This window comes from Dromiciops gliroides, chromosome 5 (genome assembly GCF_019393635.1).
Source record: "Dromiciops gliroides isolate mDroGli1 chromosome 5, mDroGli1.pri, whole genome shotgun sequence".
Lineage (NCBI taxonomy): Eukaryota > Metazoa > Chordata > Mammalia > Microbiotheria > Microbiotheriidae > Dromiciops > Dromiciops gliroides.
The window spans coordinates 30,368,927-30,386,688 of NC_057865.1; the positions used below are offsets into that span (position 1 = coordinate 30,368,927).

General features: G+C 41.6%; 1 protein-coding gene across 1 annotated transcript in view; it reads right to left on the reverse strand.

The window, feature by feature from the left end:
- The window catches only part of LOC122728170 (ubiquitin-conjugating enzyme E2 E2), a 414,041-nt gene that overhangs the window by 70,803 nt on the left and 325,476 nt on the right, over positions 1–17,762 (reverse strand). The gene's annotated exons all lie outside the window — the stretch shown is intronic.

Here is a 17,762-nt window from a genome sequence, read left to right on the forward strand (position 1 = left end):
GAGAGGTTGACCTTCCGAATGTGTTTTCTCTCTGTAGACTAGGGGTGATTTCTTGAGCTATACAAAAAATTAAGCTTTCAATTTTTTTTCAGAAAACTTTTACAATTTGGAAATTTTTATGAATAAGCTCTTTCTAATAGAAAGAGTACATAGAGGCAGCTTTAGGCCGACATGAGGTCTGCTCTTGCCTCTGATGTGATCCTGGGCAAGCCACTTAAACCTCTCTCTGTTCTAGGCAAGTGTCTAAAACATGGATAATGAATTATTCAAATTTCCACTGGGCCGGAACAAATGACCATATTTATATCATCATCATCATCACCATTGTTGCTGGCATTTCTATAGTTTCCCATGTGCTAATGCTAGGCAGTGTTCTAAGTGCTTTACAAATACCTCATATTGATCCTTACAACAACCCAAGAATGAAAGGGAGATTAATAATAATAAAAGTGTATCTAGTGCTGACTCTGTGCTAGGCGCTGTGCTAAGCGATTTAGAATTATTATCTCATTTGATCCTCACAACAACCCTGGGAGGTAGGTGCTATTATTATTCTCATTTTACAGAGGAGGAAACTGAGGCAAAAAGAGGTGATGTGACTTGCTTAGGGTCACATGGTTAGTAAGTGTCTGGGGCCAGTTTTGAACTCTGATCTTCCTGACTCCAGGCCCAGTGCACTATCCACTGGGCCACCTAGCTGCCCCTCATTTCAAATTGGTGTTAATTTAAATACTACACACAACTTCAGGTCCTAATTGTAATTCACAAAGAAGATGTATTTCTGCCATTGATAAAGAGAGTTCCCTACCATGATGAAATACCCCCCAAAAAAGGAAGAAAAGAAAAAGAAATCTTTCTATATCTTCTGGAAGTAGACCTTTTCTCAAAAATTCAATAGATTTCTTTTCCCCTCATCAAATGTAGGCCCTTTGTCTCCTGAAATGGGGAGCCCGCTTTATTTCTTTCAGTTTGCCTCAGCAGCCAAGCTGCTTTCCGTAGATGGACTATTCACCCTTCTAGCAGAGTCTGGTCTTGCTCATGGTGGTCACTTTAGAGAGCACTTCTGAGAGCAGAAGAGCAGCAAACCAGGAACCCTGACACTAAAGGGCCCGCATCCTCCCTCACTTGATGCAAACCCAATAAAGCCATTATTAAGCACATAAATCATGGAATTACAAAAAGATTTTTTGCTTGGGCAATAGGATTCTTTCTGAGATACTTTACATAGTAAGCTCCTCCAGGGAATCTAAAATAATCAGATTTATGAAAATTCTACTTCCATACAACTTTTCAGGAACATGTTTATTGAATCAAGAAAGAAACCCATGAATCTCCTTCTTCAATAATTCAGCAACTTATGATTTTATTGATTGGGGTCCTCTGTCTGCCAAAATTGGTCACAGATCCTCTAGGGGAAGGTATGAAGTGCCAACTACTGGCCAGGCGCAGTGCTCTGCACTTTGCCAACATATTATCTCATTTGATCTTCATGGAAGCTCTTCAAGGGAGCTGCTGATATCAGAGGGAGTAGAGGTGAAGTCCGGAGCCCTACAACTATTAAGGGTTTGAGGCCATTTTTTTGACCTCAGGTTCTCCAGATTCCACAGCACCACTAGGATCCCTCTTCTAAGACTTCAGTAGGCAGCTCCCAACCAGTTTTGGTCCCATTATCCAATAAGCCTTCCCATATCCTCCATTCAGTCCAAAAGGAAGTTCTGGGACTCTAAGGTCCTTTGCAGCCAGCAATGTGCTTGCTGGTAAATGTTTAACAACCAGCTCTCCAGGAAAAAGAAAAAGTAAGCAGGACACACTTTTAAGTTTAATCTTCATTAGTAACATTTTCTCTATCACTTTTAAAAGTCTAGAGACAACAAAACAACAAATCAAGTCCTGCTTTGTAGATCTTTGGGTTATTTCTAAGGTGTAAATATTCACACTGAAAATTTAACAACTGGATCTGAGATTACAGCTGGCTCTCACACATCCTTGCTTTCAGCTCTGCATCTATCAAAACATGGTCAAGTAAATGAATGAGATCTCTGATTCTGCTTTTATATGCCAATCAACAGGTTTATTCTCTGCATAGTTCTTAAAAGAGATGGCTGTGTATGATTCTTAGCATCGAGTTTGTTTCTTGCCTTGAATTTGGTTGAGAAGAGCACTGAGATTCCTGTTTCTCTGAGATAAGATGTTTATAAATAGGATTAAGGCTCTGTGAGTAAATGTGGTAAAATCAGAATATAGTTCTTCAAAGGTTCACTAACATCTTAGTAACTTCACTCATTGGAAATCAATTGGGAGTTTCTGGTTTTTGTGGAGGTTAATTAGTTTGTCATTCCTTGGGTCACTTGTTGATTCTTTTCTACTTCAATATGAAAAAAAAAAAGATTTCATATCCAAACCTCCTTCATCTTCTTTTGGTTAGTAAGATTTTTATTTATTTGTCTCTTTCCAATTTTTTCTATACACTGAAAGTTCTGTTTCTTCTCTTTCTCACCTTATACCCTGCCCTTGCTACTCCCTTTTCACCCTTCTCTTTCTCCAATCCATTCTTTGAGATGAGCTTCTCCAAACTTAGCAAAGTTGGTCCTTGAATGAAGGAGATATAACCTATGGTGAAGCATTACAGGTAGGACCTACCAGAGTTGAGAACCCAAGGTTATCTGCAAGACACTGGAACACCTCTAAATTCATGACCATCATCAATAAGTATACTGATGGAGACAATTCTGAGCAAGGGAGGCAGTGTGGTCCAGTAGGAGGAACAATGGCTTTGAGGCCAGAGGATCTGGGTACAAATCCCAGGTAGTAAAGTAGATGGAGTGCTGCCCTTGGGACTCAGGAAGTCCTCCATTTAAATCTAGTCACTTAATCTCTCTCAGTTTCCTCATCTATAAAATGGTGATGATAACTGTATCTGTCTGGTGAGGTTGTTGTAAGGAAAAAATGAGATAATATTTGTAAAGCACTCTGCAAGCCATAAAGTGCTATAGAAATGCTAACTATTATGATTATTACTGTTAATTCCATGCTACCCCTTATAATTCTCATATTTTAGGAAATCTAAAATCTTCCTTTCCATTAGATTTCCTTAGACTCTCTACTTAGTATGTCATTTATTCTCACTGCATTTCAATTTTTCTATCTTTAAAATGAAGACGTTGGACCAGATAATTTCAAAATTTTCTAGCCTTTCCTTCCTTCCTTCCTTTCTTTCTTTCTTTCCTTCTTTCTTCCTTTCTTCCTTCCTTCCTTCCTTTTCTTTCTCTCTTTCTGTCCCCCTCGACTTCCCACATTTTATGATCCTATGTTAGAAAAGGGATACAGCTAATTACAACAAGAGAGAAAGCAAGAAATTGCCCTCTCTCTGGGTAGCCTTAGTCAAGTATAGGCACAACGACTTTTTCAAGCATTCTCATTGTTGAGTCCACAGAAGCAGCTCAGGGAAGATCTTGTGAGTGAACAATCAAATGAGCAAACCTGAACCCCATGCTCTTTGAATCCAATCTTGACAAAAGACCCAACAGTAAGAAGCAGAGGAAGGTGGCCTTGGCCATCAGAGCTCAGAATCAGCATCTCTGGCAGCCTGAACTTAAGCCTGTGATGTGGTGGTATGTTGTTAGAACGTCACTTATTTATTAATTAGTATCTGTGTAAAGAGGGGCGGGGGTGCATTGTCAGGACTTAACAGATGTCCACTGAAACTCCATCTCAGAGACAGGGTGATTCATCTCTGCTTTAGAACTACAAAAGTGTACCATACATAATAACAATTAATTAGCAAGCACAACAGCTGAGATACTTAATGGATTACCATGTAAAGTGCATAATAAATGGCTGACCATATGACACTGGCTGTTAAATTAAAGACAATGACATAAACACGCACAGAAGGAGAAGCGCATCTTTTAAACATTTGCATCTAAGTCTCACAAAAGACGTCTCCACAAGATGCAGCATATTTACAGATTTACCAAAGAAAGAGAGAAAATAAAGGCTCCCTCCATCTGTGAGGAAATAATGGCTGGTAACATCGGGTTTTTTTTAAAAATTGTAGACATGGGAAGTGCAGCTAATTTATCTTTAAGAAACGTGGAGGTCAATGATGCACAATCTGTGCGCTGCAACCCACAGGGCTGGTCACAGCTAGCGAGAAATGCCAACAATTCCATTTTCCACGGGGGCCCTCGACTGTGTTCATGCAAACACTGTGTGAAGACTGTCCAAAGTGCAACAATGCCTAATTCTGATAATGATACAGTAAATTAACAGGGATTATGAAGCTGGCTGAATGCCCACTCTTCCTGAGAATGGGTTGGAAGAGACAAAAGAAACACCACTGGAAAAAGACAGTGCATTCATGGAGGCATCAGGGAAAACAGGGATATGTGTCCAGAGAAACGCACACGTTAACCCTTGGGGTAGCTCCAATTGTGAGCAAAGAAGTGCTAAGGAGAAGCAGGAAGATAACATTCATTGAAAATGATGGAAAATGGAAGGGGAGAACAAAGCCGGTGAAACAGCAATCAGGTCAGGCACGGGGCTTCGGATCAGAGAGTGAGGCCCAGAGAGTGAAGCAGCTGGTCCAAAGGTCCTCAGGCCCCAAAAGAGTGTTCAATTAAGATCCTATAAAATGACCTTCCTACAGACTTTAGCTTTTGTGTGATAACAGAATGTGAGAAAAACTGAGTCAGTTGAAGAGATGTGTGTGTGTGTGTGTGTACACACACACATACCAGTTTGGAACATGAGAGCTGATAGCTGACATTAAGTGTTTGTTGTCTCTTCTAGAGATTCATTTAAAAGCATATATTTTAAGTTGAGGCAGAGCCAAATCTGGCTTATCTAAATACCCACAGTGAACAGGTTTAACTAACCAACTTGAGATTCCTGGTACTGATCATAGATTTATTCTTGGAAGAGAATTTAAGGCTCATCCAAGCCAGAGATTATTAACCTTTTTATGTGTCATGATCCCCTCTGGAAGTTTGATGAAGCCCATGGACCCTTCAGACCCTTAAGTTCTTAAATGCACGAAATAAAGAGGATTACAAAGGAAACCAATCATGTCAAAACACAAGTATGAAAATATTTTAAGGATAAAAACAAAAAACAAAAAAATAGTCCATAGACTTTTAAGGAGGCCAGCCTCCTTATTTAATACATGAAGGAAAAATGGCAATTTATGGTTAAGGTAAAGTGGCCTTTCCAATGTCACAGAGGCAGTAAGACTCAGAACCTCTCTCCAAATCCAGTGACCTTTCGACCTTACCACCCCCTTTGAGGTATGCCAGCTAAACAGACTTGGAATGAAACTTACCCCCTTTTAAATGGTATAAGGCTGCATTTTAAATTATATATATGATGTTTTATAATAATCTATGGTTAATATTATGAAATGGATTTAATCTGGGTCAAGGATTTTAGATACTCATTGTCTAGACACTTCTTCCATAATGGGGCAAAAGGCAAGAAAACTGCCCACTTTAAGAGGTAGAAGAGAGTTATCTTCCCCTCCCCCCCTCCCCCATGGAATTGTTCTATTCACAACAAAAACTGCCCCTGTTTTGGGAAGAAACTTAAGTGGCATAATACGAAAATACTGCTTTTACTTATAAATAGCTCAAAATCTCTCCCAGTGTAGAATTGCCCGTCATATGCTGCTCCTTCTTTAACCAAACTAAGCCAGACTTTAATAGAGTGGATCTCCTCTGGAAGTCATCCTTCACATAGCTGGACACTAGGTCTCATCCCTAGGCCCATGCACGACATGGTTTGTTTGTGACAAGAGTGAGTACTGGGGTAGCTAGTTGGCACAGTGGATAAAGCACCGGTCCTGGATTTAGAAGGACCTGAGTTCAAATCTGACTTCAGACACTTGACACTAGCTGTGTGACCCTGGGCAAGTCACTTAACCCTCACTGTCCTGCCCCGCCCCCCCAAATGTGCTTTCATTCCCTTTGTAGATTTCTTTTAAGTAGCTGACCAAAGTGTGTGTGTGTGTGTGTGTGTGTGTGTGTGTGTGTGTGTGTGTGTGTGTGTAGGGGGGAGGGGGAAGGAACTAAAGTATGTGTATGTGAGAACTGACACATCCTTTGCTGGATCTCTGCCAATCAACACCTTTCCATCCCCTGGGATCACAGCTGAAGCAGGGGATGTTTTTTAAAAAGGTGATTTTAGGGGGATATTTTGTTTTTACATCACCTAAAATGTCCCCTGCAACCCTCTCCTTCCCAGAGAGCTATCTCATATAACAACAGCAACAACAAATTATTAAAGAAAAAGAATGATTCCTTTATTTAAGGTATAATCTGCATTCTCTAAGGCAGTTTGAGGATTTTTTTTTTTTTAAACAGGAAGTACCTGTTATATATATCCTTAGCTCTCTTATATCAACTTCTCAGTTTCCCCCAGCCCAGGCAATCGCTTTTTCTGTCTTTTTCCTCTCCAGTTCCATAATTGGATTCATCCCCCAAGGTCCTGATAGTCCATCGCACCCATTCCCTGATTGTACAGAACTTATTCTACCGATTAATCCATTATATTTCTATCAAGAGATGGGCACCATTCTTTATCATTCCCCTAGAACCTTAGTTGTTCATTTAGTTGATAAGAGTTCCTAAGTCTTTCTAAATTATTTGTTTTTATAATATTGATGTTATGGTAAAAATTGTTCCCCTGGTTCTGCTCATTTCACTCTGTGTCAGTTCATACAAGTCTTTCCATGTCTTTGAAATAAATCTTTCCTCATTTCTTACAGCACAATTGAAATTCATTTTTGGACATGACCGACATGGGATTGGTTTGCTTGACTGATTACTTGCGTAATATTCCTGCCTCACCTCCCTCCACTCCATTCCTCCCTCCCTCCTTTCCTGTGGGCAGATGGGAAGAAAAATATAAAATAATAAAACACATAAAAATGATCAATCAGTGCTTCAGAAGGATGATGCTACTTGCCACCTCTTGGCAGAGAAATGATGCATCACAGTATGAAACTAACTGACATTCTGAGATATAACTAAAGTGTGAATCTGTTTTGCCCAGTACTTGGGCTTTCCTATTTAAAAACATTTGGGGTACTTCTGAGGGGGCCTGGGGAGGGCAAAAAAGAAATGGAGATAAGGAGTATCAGGAAAATGGTCGAGTTGGTCGATGCTCATCAAATTCACAGTTTTTAAAATGCTTAAAAAATATGTATTTATGTGGTTGCAACTTTTAGAATAGCCAGCCATCCGATGCTCCAGTCCCAGATCTCAGCTGGTCTGTCCTCTCCCTGGCTGTCTCCCATGCCTTCCATCCTCTCCTTCCTCACTTTTGTATGCTAGCCCCTGGCTTCCTTCAATTTTCAGCTAAAGGTCAATATTCTATGAGAAGTTTTTCTTAATTCTCCTAAATTCCAATGCTTTCCCTCTATTGATTACCTCCAACTGTATCTATTTATGTACACAAGTGTATAAATATATATACACATATATACATACCCCTCTAATTATACACACACAAATGTGTGTATACATAGATTTATGTGTATATATTTTGTATATAATTACATATAATAAATTTATCACAATATATCTATATATCTTGTATCATTATATATAGTATACAAATCAATGTATAGTATGTATATAGACAATCTGTATATATAGTTATATATAGTCAACCATAGAATAGAATATGTAATATATTATTAACGATATGAGATTTATACACACACACACATATCCACCCCATACATATCCTGTATGTAGTTAATCATAGATTTTACATTTGCACAGGACATATCTATTATATGTGTTCTGTATATAGTTATATATTTACATGAATATGCTTATTAACTATATATAGGAATTATATCTAGATATGGCAATCTCCTGTATATAGTTAATAAGTATTTGTTAGACTTTGTTTATAGACAGCTCTTTGCATGTCATCTTCCCCATTTGACTGTGAGCTCCTTGAGAAGAGGGCTTGTCTTTTGCCATTCTTTGTGTCCCCAGGACCTGATATAGAGTAGGTGCTTAATAAATGCTCCTTGATAGACTATCTGAAGGATAGGGCCTTCCTGATTCTGACGAGTGCGCACTCTCTCTCTCTCTCTCTCAACTCCATGTTGTTTCCCATCTTGTACTTAAGAGGACTTGGGGCAGCTAGGTGGCACAGTGCACAGAGCACTGGCCCGAAAGTTAGGGGAACCTGAGTTCAAATCTAACCTCAGACACTTACTAGCTGTGTAACCCCAATTGCCTCAAGCATCTGGGGCCATCTCCAGTCATCTTGATGTGTATTCTGCCACTGAACCCAGATGGCTCTGGAGGAGAGAGGGAGGTTGGTGACTTTGCACAGCCCTGCCTCACTTAAATCCAATCCACTGCAAGTCATGACATCACCCCAATGCCATGGTCCTCTTGGAGAATGAAGGACAAACTCCAGTAACAGCTTAAGAGGACTTAATAAGCATTGGTCAGACTTAATTGAACTGACCTTTCTATCTTGCGTTTCCCACTTGGGGTCAGTTCATTTTCCACTGTCCTGGGGCCAGCGGCTTGGTTCTGATTTTCTTCTGGGGAGGATAGAAGAACACCTAAGGACTCAGGAAGTACCTCTTCGAGAGGCTCCCTCCACCATGGTCCATATTGGGTCCTGCCAGAAAGTTCAATGACACAGAAGTTTATGAGAATATGTGATATGGGAGTGGGTCAAGCAAGCCGTGAGCCCAGCACCTGGGAATGTAGGGCACACAGACCGCATCTCGGGCTTCTCATGCTCTTGCTCATGCTTGCCCGGCTCTCTCATCCTCTGGGCTAATCTGAAACAGTGTTTTTAAATAAACATTGTCATCCGCTTTTCTTTTTCCTTTCTATAATTTGCTGCAAACATTATTCTATCTTAGAAAACTGGCTACTACGGCAGAACAAATATTTGTTTTCAAAAGCTAACAATTGAACAGAAGCAACAAACTGTTGGTTCTTTTATAAATGATGTTAGATTTACTTCATGAATGGAGCAGATGTGTGTACTGCCATGGAGAGAATTCAGAAAGAGATTTTTATGGAGAGACTAGGAATGAATGATCATTTGCTCAAGTTGCTAAATGGGAAGTTCCTTCAGTGATGAGACTATGACCCAGTTCTTCTTCTTTTCCCCCTGCAGTGCCTAAAACAGCATAGAGAAGACGATCAACAAATATTTGCTGAATGAATTAAATTGAGAAATAGATCTATCAAAACAAGAGCTAATAGATGTTACTCTGCTAATTGCTAAAAGGAAAGACCATCAAGATGTTCTAAGACAAGATGTTTATAAAACCTAGGGAACCTGTGTGGGAAGGGGCAGGCAGAGTTGCTTGGCTACTGTGAAATTTGTAAAAGGAATGGAGTTTTATTATTCTAATCTTGATTGAAAGCCATTTCCTCATCTTATGATTGATTTTTTTTGTCAGTAGAGATTAGAAAATTCAACAAGATTAATTGCAGAGGAGGAATTAAGAATATTTTATACATCAGTAAAATTTAAAAGAGAAAGCTATTAGGAATATGAGGAGAATGACACATAGTAATGCAAGGTATCTTCTCTGAATAAATCACACTAAGTGTACAGTAGGATGAATTTTAAAGAGTCAAATATTTGGTTAAGAAGGATTGATAAATACTTTTCTTAATGAAAATGCAGACACTGCTGTTCTGACAATTCCTGAAGTGAGAACGTTCGTGTGAAGAATTTTATTTCCTTCAAAGAACACTTCAATATTTCCCCCCTTTTAAATCTTATTTTGTCCAAATTACCCATTCACAGTAGACAGAATGAAGAGCAAAGAAAATGAAATACTTATCAATAATAAGGACAAAATCATCATTATGGATAGAGAATTCATTTATTCAGTCAATGACCATTTATTATGCATCTCCTCTGTACAAGACATTGGAGACAAAGAGACAAAAAACAAACCAGCCCCTGTACACAAGAACTTACAAATGGACAATCCAACACATGCGTAGAGAAGACACGGTGCCATGCCTACTCTGAGGGGCATCTGTGATCTTGGGCAAGTTACCTGATCTATCCCTTTCTCAGATTCCTCATCTATAAAGTAAGAGATCTCCCAAGTCTATTTGGTGCCAAGACTATGACTTTAGGTAAATGTAGTGTCATTTGGGGTAAGAGGGAAACACTGCCACACTGGAGGGGATCAGAATTACTGAGGCACAACCAAAAGGACCACTGCATTGGTAGTCAAAGGTCAGGGTTCAAATGCTCGCTCTGCCACTTAGTGGCTATGCCTTCGGGCAAGTGACTTTACTTCCATGAAGCCTCAGTTTCCTCATGACATCCGTGGTTCCTTCTAGCTCTCAATTTATTATCCTCTGTAAAGGTTTGTGTAAGAGGGGCCGTCTGAACTAAGCCTATCAATCAATCAGCCAAAAATATTCATTAAGCACTATGTAATAAGTACCGTGTTAGGCTCTGGGGATCCAGCTATCCCTACTCTCAAGTTTTGTTCTACTGGGGAGCCAACAAGTATATATGTAAGTTTACACACGGTCACCATCCTCTCCATTATACATATCACCATCACCACCACCACCATCATCACAGCAACCACCACCATTGCCATACCACCAGCACCACCATCATCACCGTCATCCCTAGCATTTGTATGCTGCTTAAAGGTTTGCAAAGCCTGTTCCATATATTATCTTGTCTGAGTCTCCACACCTACACATAAATAAACTGATATTGCCACAGAATTGGTTTCCTTTGGAATCTTATATATTTTATTTTATGCATTTAAAGCCACTTCTCTGAGCAGGATCCGCAGACCTCAGCAGACTGCCAAAGGGTGCAGGTGTAGTTGAGGCATATCAGTCTGATTGCTGTGTGAGGGGTGGGTTATAGAGCGGAGAAGGATGGAGACCAATTGGGAAGTCAGTGAAATAACAAAGTTAGTATTTTGGTACCTACTAAACAGTGCTTTGTACACAGTAAGCGCTTAATCAATGCATGTAGCATGAAATGAATGAAAGCACTGAATGGACAGAATGGAAGCTATGCCATTATCTGTACTAGGTTGGAATCTTATGGGTTTTAAGGTAACATTCACAGCCTCCTTTTTTGAAGTCCGGTGAGGGGCATCTGTCCATGGGTGTGTGTTGGGGGAAGAGAGTATCAAAGAAATGACTTCCCTGTCCATGTGTTTTCTGTGGAGAGGCACCTGATATAGTGGAGAGAGGGACGGAGGGAGGGCTCTGGGTCTTGGAGGCAGGAAGACTGGGGGTCTGGTCCAGGTTCTGACCACACACTGGCTAATCATAGGCAAGACCCTGAGGACTTCCAATGGGGAAGCTGAGGAGGGGAAAGAAAATTTAGAGACTCACAATCTGGTCGGCTTCCCTCTGTGTCACCCTGACCCGGAAGGAAAAGCGCTGAGACACTCTTTCGCGACCCCCCCGTGGCAAAGACGGGTTTGTACAGGTGCCGGGAGGGCTGCCTGCGCTCACAGTCTTCCATTCACGGCCAGAGGCGGCTGTGACTTGGACACTGGCATGGGTTTCGCCTGCAGCCGCAACTCTCACCGCTGCTTTGCTCCCGTCCCTTCCCCACCGAGACGCCCTTTCCAGCACCCAACACCTCGGGGCAGAGTGAACTTACTAGAAGACAGCAAGGACCACAGATTTTGAAAATGGAAAACAAAGCACCTGTGGATTCTCATAAAATTACCAAAGAGTCCATCCTAACAGAAGAGTTGATTACGGAAGGAAAATGGGTCAAGCTTGAATGAACAACTTATGTGGATCCCGCTGGTAAAACAAGAACTTGAGAAACTGTGAAACGTACTACTAGGAAAAAAGGACTTTCTGCTGATGGTGTGGCAATTATCCCAGTATTACAAAGAACTCTTCATTATGAATGCATTGTCCTGGTGAAGCAGTTCAGACCCCCAATGGGAGGCTACTGCTTAGAGTTCCCTGCAGGTCTCATAGACGACAACGAAAGCCCAGAGACAGCTGCTCTTCGAGAGCTTAGGGAAAAAACTGGCGTCTCTCCATTATCTAACCGACTGTTAAAACTTTTTACCACATTCCCCCCTTTTGTTCCTTAAGAAACAAAATATTTCCTTGATGGAACAAAAGGGGGGAATGTGGTAAAAAGTTTTAACAGTCGGTTAGATAATGGAGAGACGCCAGTTTTTTTTAGGACCACCCTTTTGGGGAGGAGACCAACAGCATGAGCTACACACACCAGTCCGCCTGCGACGCACGCCAGATTGCCTGCTGAGCACTCGACTTCCGGGGTGCGAGCTTAAAAGGCAAGGAGAGAATGGAAGTGGGGCCTTTTTTCCTGCTCCGCTGGTCTCCTGGCTGTGCTGCACAGACAGACGCGGACTGGAGTTTGACTCGGCCCGGCTCTCGGTTAACAGCACGCGCTTGACTCGGTCTCTCTCCCCAAAGGTGGCCTTCAGCTTTTGGTGAGTTTTATACAGAATATAGACTAAGCCTAGACTTAAGACGATTTGTATTGTATTTCTACTTTCCTATCCCTCTAATCAACATCACCTTGTGACTACCATACAATAAAAGCTCTATCTAGAAAACCAGAAGCTTCTTCCATTTACTAGTCTGGGAGATAAATTAAGGGAAAGGTTAAGTAGGGAAGATTTATGATCTAATATCCAATTTTAAGCTCACAACCCTTAACCTCTCTCTCAGTGCTTCAGCAGACTCTCTATGACTAACTTTCAGAGGAGCTGTCCATCTGTATGAGTGAAGAAAGTTTTCATATTGGGTGGGAATAATACTTGGTTTCCTTGCCTCAACCATATCAATGTGGGGAAAGTGATTTGTAATACTTTTAACTCTAGAAAAATATGAATGCATTATACCTCTTTCAGTAAATGTGTTCTCCATTTTTTCTGAAATTATGAGCCCCAGGATCAAGACCCAGCACGGACACTTACTAGCTATGTTGCTGTAAGCACATTCCCATTTTCCTAAGAGTCATTTTTCTCATCTATAAAATGGAGTAATTGTAGCCCAAGTATTACCTCCTTTTTATTGATGAGGACAATGAGGTTCAGAGTGGCTCTGTGACCTGTCTATAGTTATCCTCTATCAGAGCTGGAGTTCATACCCAGATCTTTTGACTGTGAAGTCCAGCATTCCTTAATCCAGAGCAGAGAATGGCACCACCAGCTACCTACAGAAATCCTGAGATAATGGCAAAGTAGAAAATCATTAGTCATGTAGGATCAATCCAAAAGCCTCTTGGAATCAGCAATTTTTTTTTTTTTTTTTTAGTGAGGCAATTGGGGTTAAGTGACTTGCCCATGGTCACACAGCTAGTAAGTGTTAAGTGTCTGAGGCCGGATTTGAACTCAGGTACTCCTGACTTCAGGGCCGGTGCTCTATCCACTGTGCCACCTAGCTGCCCCCGGAATCAGCAAATTTTGAAAGTCCTGATGGACATAGAAGAGTGGGAATAGGCAGTGAGTAAGAAAAAAGGATTCCAGAGAGAAAGAAAAATATAATCAAGCTCAGTAATTGGTAAGTCATTGTGTGTGTGTGTGTGGGGGGGGGGATGGGGAAAAGGAGAGAAGGAAGATGAATATTTGCTTGAATGGGAAGTGGCCTATATTAAAAAATAATGAAACATTAAGTTGGGGAGAGGGAGGTCATTTGGTAAAGGGTCTTAACAGTTAGGCAGACAATTTATTAATAATATTAAGAAGAACAACAAGAATTTTTATAATGTTTGATAAATATCAGCTCATTTTAACTCAACAACCACCTTGGGAGGTAGGTACTCTTATTCTTATTCTTCCCATTTTATAATTGAGAAAAGAGAGGCAGACAAATCAGGTAACTTGCCCAGGATCACATAGCTAGTAAGTGTCTGAGGCTGAATTTGAACTCAGGTCCTTTTGATTCCAGGTCTAGTGCTTTTACTGAATGAGTGTCAGCTGCCAAATTTAAGAAAAAAGGCACTTGGGAACTATGGCTTTTGGAGCAGGGGAATGACATCTTGAAAATGATATCTGAAGGAGATTCTTTCTTTTAGTATCACTCAGTATGGCACGCAATTGAATCAAAATGGGCAAGCCATTTGGGGGAGAGGGATGGGTGGACAGCCATGGTTCAGTCAGATGATGAGAGCCAGGATCATGGAACTGGAATCATCTACTCCAACTCTTTCATTTTACAGATGAAGAAATTGAGACATGAGTGGTCCAAGATCATGGAGGTGGTAAATGGGATCTGAGCAGGGATTTGAACCCAAGTTCCCTGAGCTGATACCCAGCATGCTTTCCTCTGGTCTCTACCAGATTAAGAAAATACTTCCAGAAATGGAAAGCATGAAGAAGGTCAGTGAGACCTTGTGTAAAATTTAGAAAAATATCAGGCCAATCCTAGTTTACAAATGTCTCTAAGGTATTTTCCAACTGGTCAAGGTAAGAGAAGGGCACAAATGAATTCTACAGTTTGGAGCCTTGGGAGGCTAAGAGGAGAGTGTTTCTAGTTATTGGGCTGGCCAAAGTGAGGCAGGGACCTGGCTGAACAGGATGATAATATAGACTCATTTTCTTTTTTTTTTCATATACCCCCCCCCCTCTAATTTTTACCCTAGAGTTTGAGGTCAACTTTGTTTGGGGTCAGTGGCCCCAGGAAACTCTAAGGGAAGGAAGTGGCCTGCATCAGTGGAGGGAATTTCCTCTTCCAGGAGTGCTCTGTCACTAGTGCTGGACGAAGTGCAAGTGGAGACCCAGGGACCATCATTTCCCAGGAAATACTTCTCAGAATGTTGCATCCTTCCTTCCACATGCTCCTATGTTAATTGTTGGAGGGGCAGGGCCTAGGAGGCCCAAGAAAGGAGACAATTTAGACACAAAAAGCAGTAAGAGAGCCAGGAGTGGTGGGACGGAGCAGTGGGATTGAAGCCACAGGTTGGGAGGGAGAGCTTGAAGAAGAGCAAGTGATTAATGACATTCATTGGGCTGTAACAAAAACATACATTGTGAAGAAATCACTGAAAAAAAATTGTGTTCAATTAAAAGAAAAAGACCAGACTAATTCTTTTTTTTTTCAACGAGCCATTCTTAAAGTCTTGCTATCCAAGAAGTGATGCTGAATGTGTGTGTGTGTGTGTGTGTGTGTGTGTGTGTGAGAACATGCCATGTATGTGCCTACACAGACACACACACAGACACACACACACAGAGGATTACTGAGTGGGGCGGGGAGAAGAGATTCTCAATTTAATTTTATTATATTTAATGTCAGCAGCACCTCTGATCTCTAGGGGCTCCCTACTGATCAGCCTGAAGGATCTCAGGGAGGCAGAGAAGCAGTTGGTGGCGACGGACAGACCATTGGGCCTCCACATCAGTGTGACCGCTGATCATTCAGGCCAGCAATTCAAAACTCCAGAGAGATTCTTTTAGGGAGAAAAAGGAGTCTCTGGAGCTCTAAGGGAGGACCAATGAAGCCCATTTAAAAGGAACAAGGGATTTCAAGGATCCAGCAAGTGGTTTTGTCTCTTCTCTAGAATTTAACTAGAATTTAGCTCAAAGGTAAAGCACAAAGTGAAAAGAGGAACTTCCTACAGGAAGAAGCAAAGTGATAATTTGGGAGCAGACATTCATCCAAAATCCTGTGTATCAAACCATATACCATTCAGGAAGAACCGTCAGTGTCTATTTCATTGAAAGTAAAATTATCATGACATTATTCAAACCTGCAAATTAAAGGTTGGAATGAGATGACATTTGCTTAAATAAACTGGAGGGTGGGCTTTTCTCCTGCAGAAGGATTTAGAATGAGTAAAACAGTTCTATGCAAACAGGAAAAAGCAAATAATGGAGCCTTGTTTTAAGTTCTGGTCCTGGGTTTGAAGTCAGTTCAAACCCTGGACCTGCACTTACTGCCTGTGTGACTTTGAGTGATCACTGTACCTCTCTGGGCTTCGGCTTCCTTGTTGGATTTGAGGAACCCTCACCCAGCTTTCTATCTATGGCTTTTGTTTGCTTACACTTATCATCATCACTACCATTTCCAAACACAGTATGTCCCAAACTCTTAGTGGAATTTTAAGCCTTGAAGGCTTTTGAGGCCTTGCTATAAATCTACAAAATAAATGTAGGGTCTTTTGGTGCCTGCTTCACAGAATAAATAGAACCTAGCTAACACACATGATGAGAAGAAGTTCTAGAGAGAGAACCCCATGTTTCCACCACCTTTGGATATAAAATCAGAACTTTATTTTCATAGGGGCAGAAATCCTCTCTTGAATTCAGATGAAATCTTTCTGTTTGCTGGTGGACAAACTTACTGATGAAGTAACTGAGGAAAGGGCTTCTCTAGCGGTGGTTGGTGCTTCTGCTTTCAGGGGAGGGTGGTACAACCCTGGCAGGAAACCTGGGTACTCATTCCCCCAGCAGGCTCCTTCGGCTTGCTTGCAGCCAGGGTTTCAGCTCAGATTTTCCAACTGGGCACAGAGTGGATTTTCCAGTGTGCAGATGTGTACCACCATGGTGTTGTGCTATGAGTTCCAACGTGGCACCAGGGAAGGAAAACCTGGGAGTGGGTGGGCACAGCCTGTCCGTGCAGCTGCTGGCTTTTCTGACATGGGACAAACAGCCTGAAACAGCTCTGTGGGAAAACACGTCTCCGAGGGTACCTCCTGATTAGACTGCCATCCGTTTGTGGGCAGGGACACGTTTCATCGCTCTTGGAGTCCGGAGACCTGGCCTGGCCACTTCACCTGCGTTACCTTGAGCAAGTCACTCTACCCTCCCAAGGCCTCAGTTTCCTCAACTTTAAACTAGAAGGTTCCGCTCTAAACCTGTGATTCCACATGAGATGGTTCTCAGTATGCTCTGCCTACAGCAGGCAGGCACTCAATGACGGTGGCGGCTGGGGAGGGGGACAAGGAGTTCCCCCTAGTCCCACATCCCCCTGATCTGGGACTTGAACAAATGGTAGTAGGCCGGGGATGGTGGGTCAGGGAACCTATGAACTGAACCATCAACAAACATGAACATTTGAATAGATGAAGAACAGAAAAGGCAACTGCAGACGAAGCTACACTTACTACAGTTTGTTTTGAAATAGATATTAAATTTCACAGCAACAAAGCTGCCCTTCTTGTTTTTGTCCTTTCATCTTCTGTTCTGTTCACAGGTTCATGGATGCTCCTTTCTCTTCTTCTTCTGAATTACGTTCACTATTCACCAATGCCTTTCCATGCTTGTCCCACAAAGAGAAACCCTCCTTTTGAGAAGGTAAGCAAAAGTCAACACTCTGATCGTGACTGAAAATTAATGTCCACCCTCTGATTTATTCTGTTTTTTTAAGTGATTTGCCCAGGGTCACACAGCTAGTAAGTGTCAAGTGTCTGAAGCCGAATTTGAACTCAGGTCCTCCTGAATCTGGGGCTAGTGCTTTATCCACTGCACCACCTTGCTTCCCCCCACCTCTGATTTATTCTTGCGCTCTCTTCCAGTCATCCCCACCTGGAGAGCTAAAATACCTGGGAGCGTGACTTCTCTCACCAATATTGTTGCTGATTTTAGGGGCAGCATCTTCCTTGAGCTTCTTGTCCCCTTGTTCCTTGGCATAAATGGGCTCAGATGAGGCATGAGGAAATTGGAGGAACTGGTCTTTTTTTTTTCTATTTCAGGAAGTCTTGACAAGCTAGAGAGGAGCAAGCTCTTGTCATTGCTGGGATTAGCCAAGTAGGGCATAGTTCACAAAGGGATTTGATTG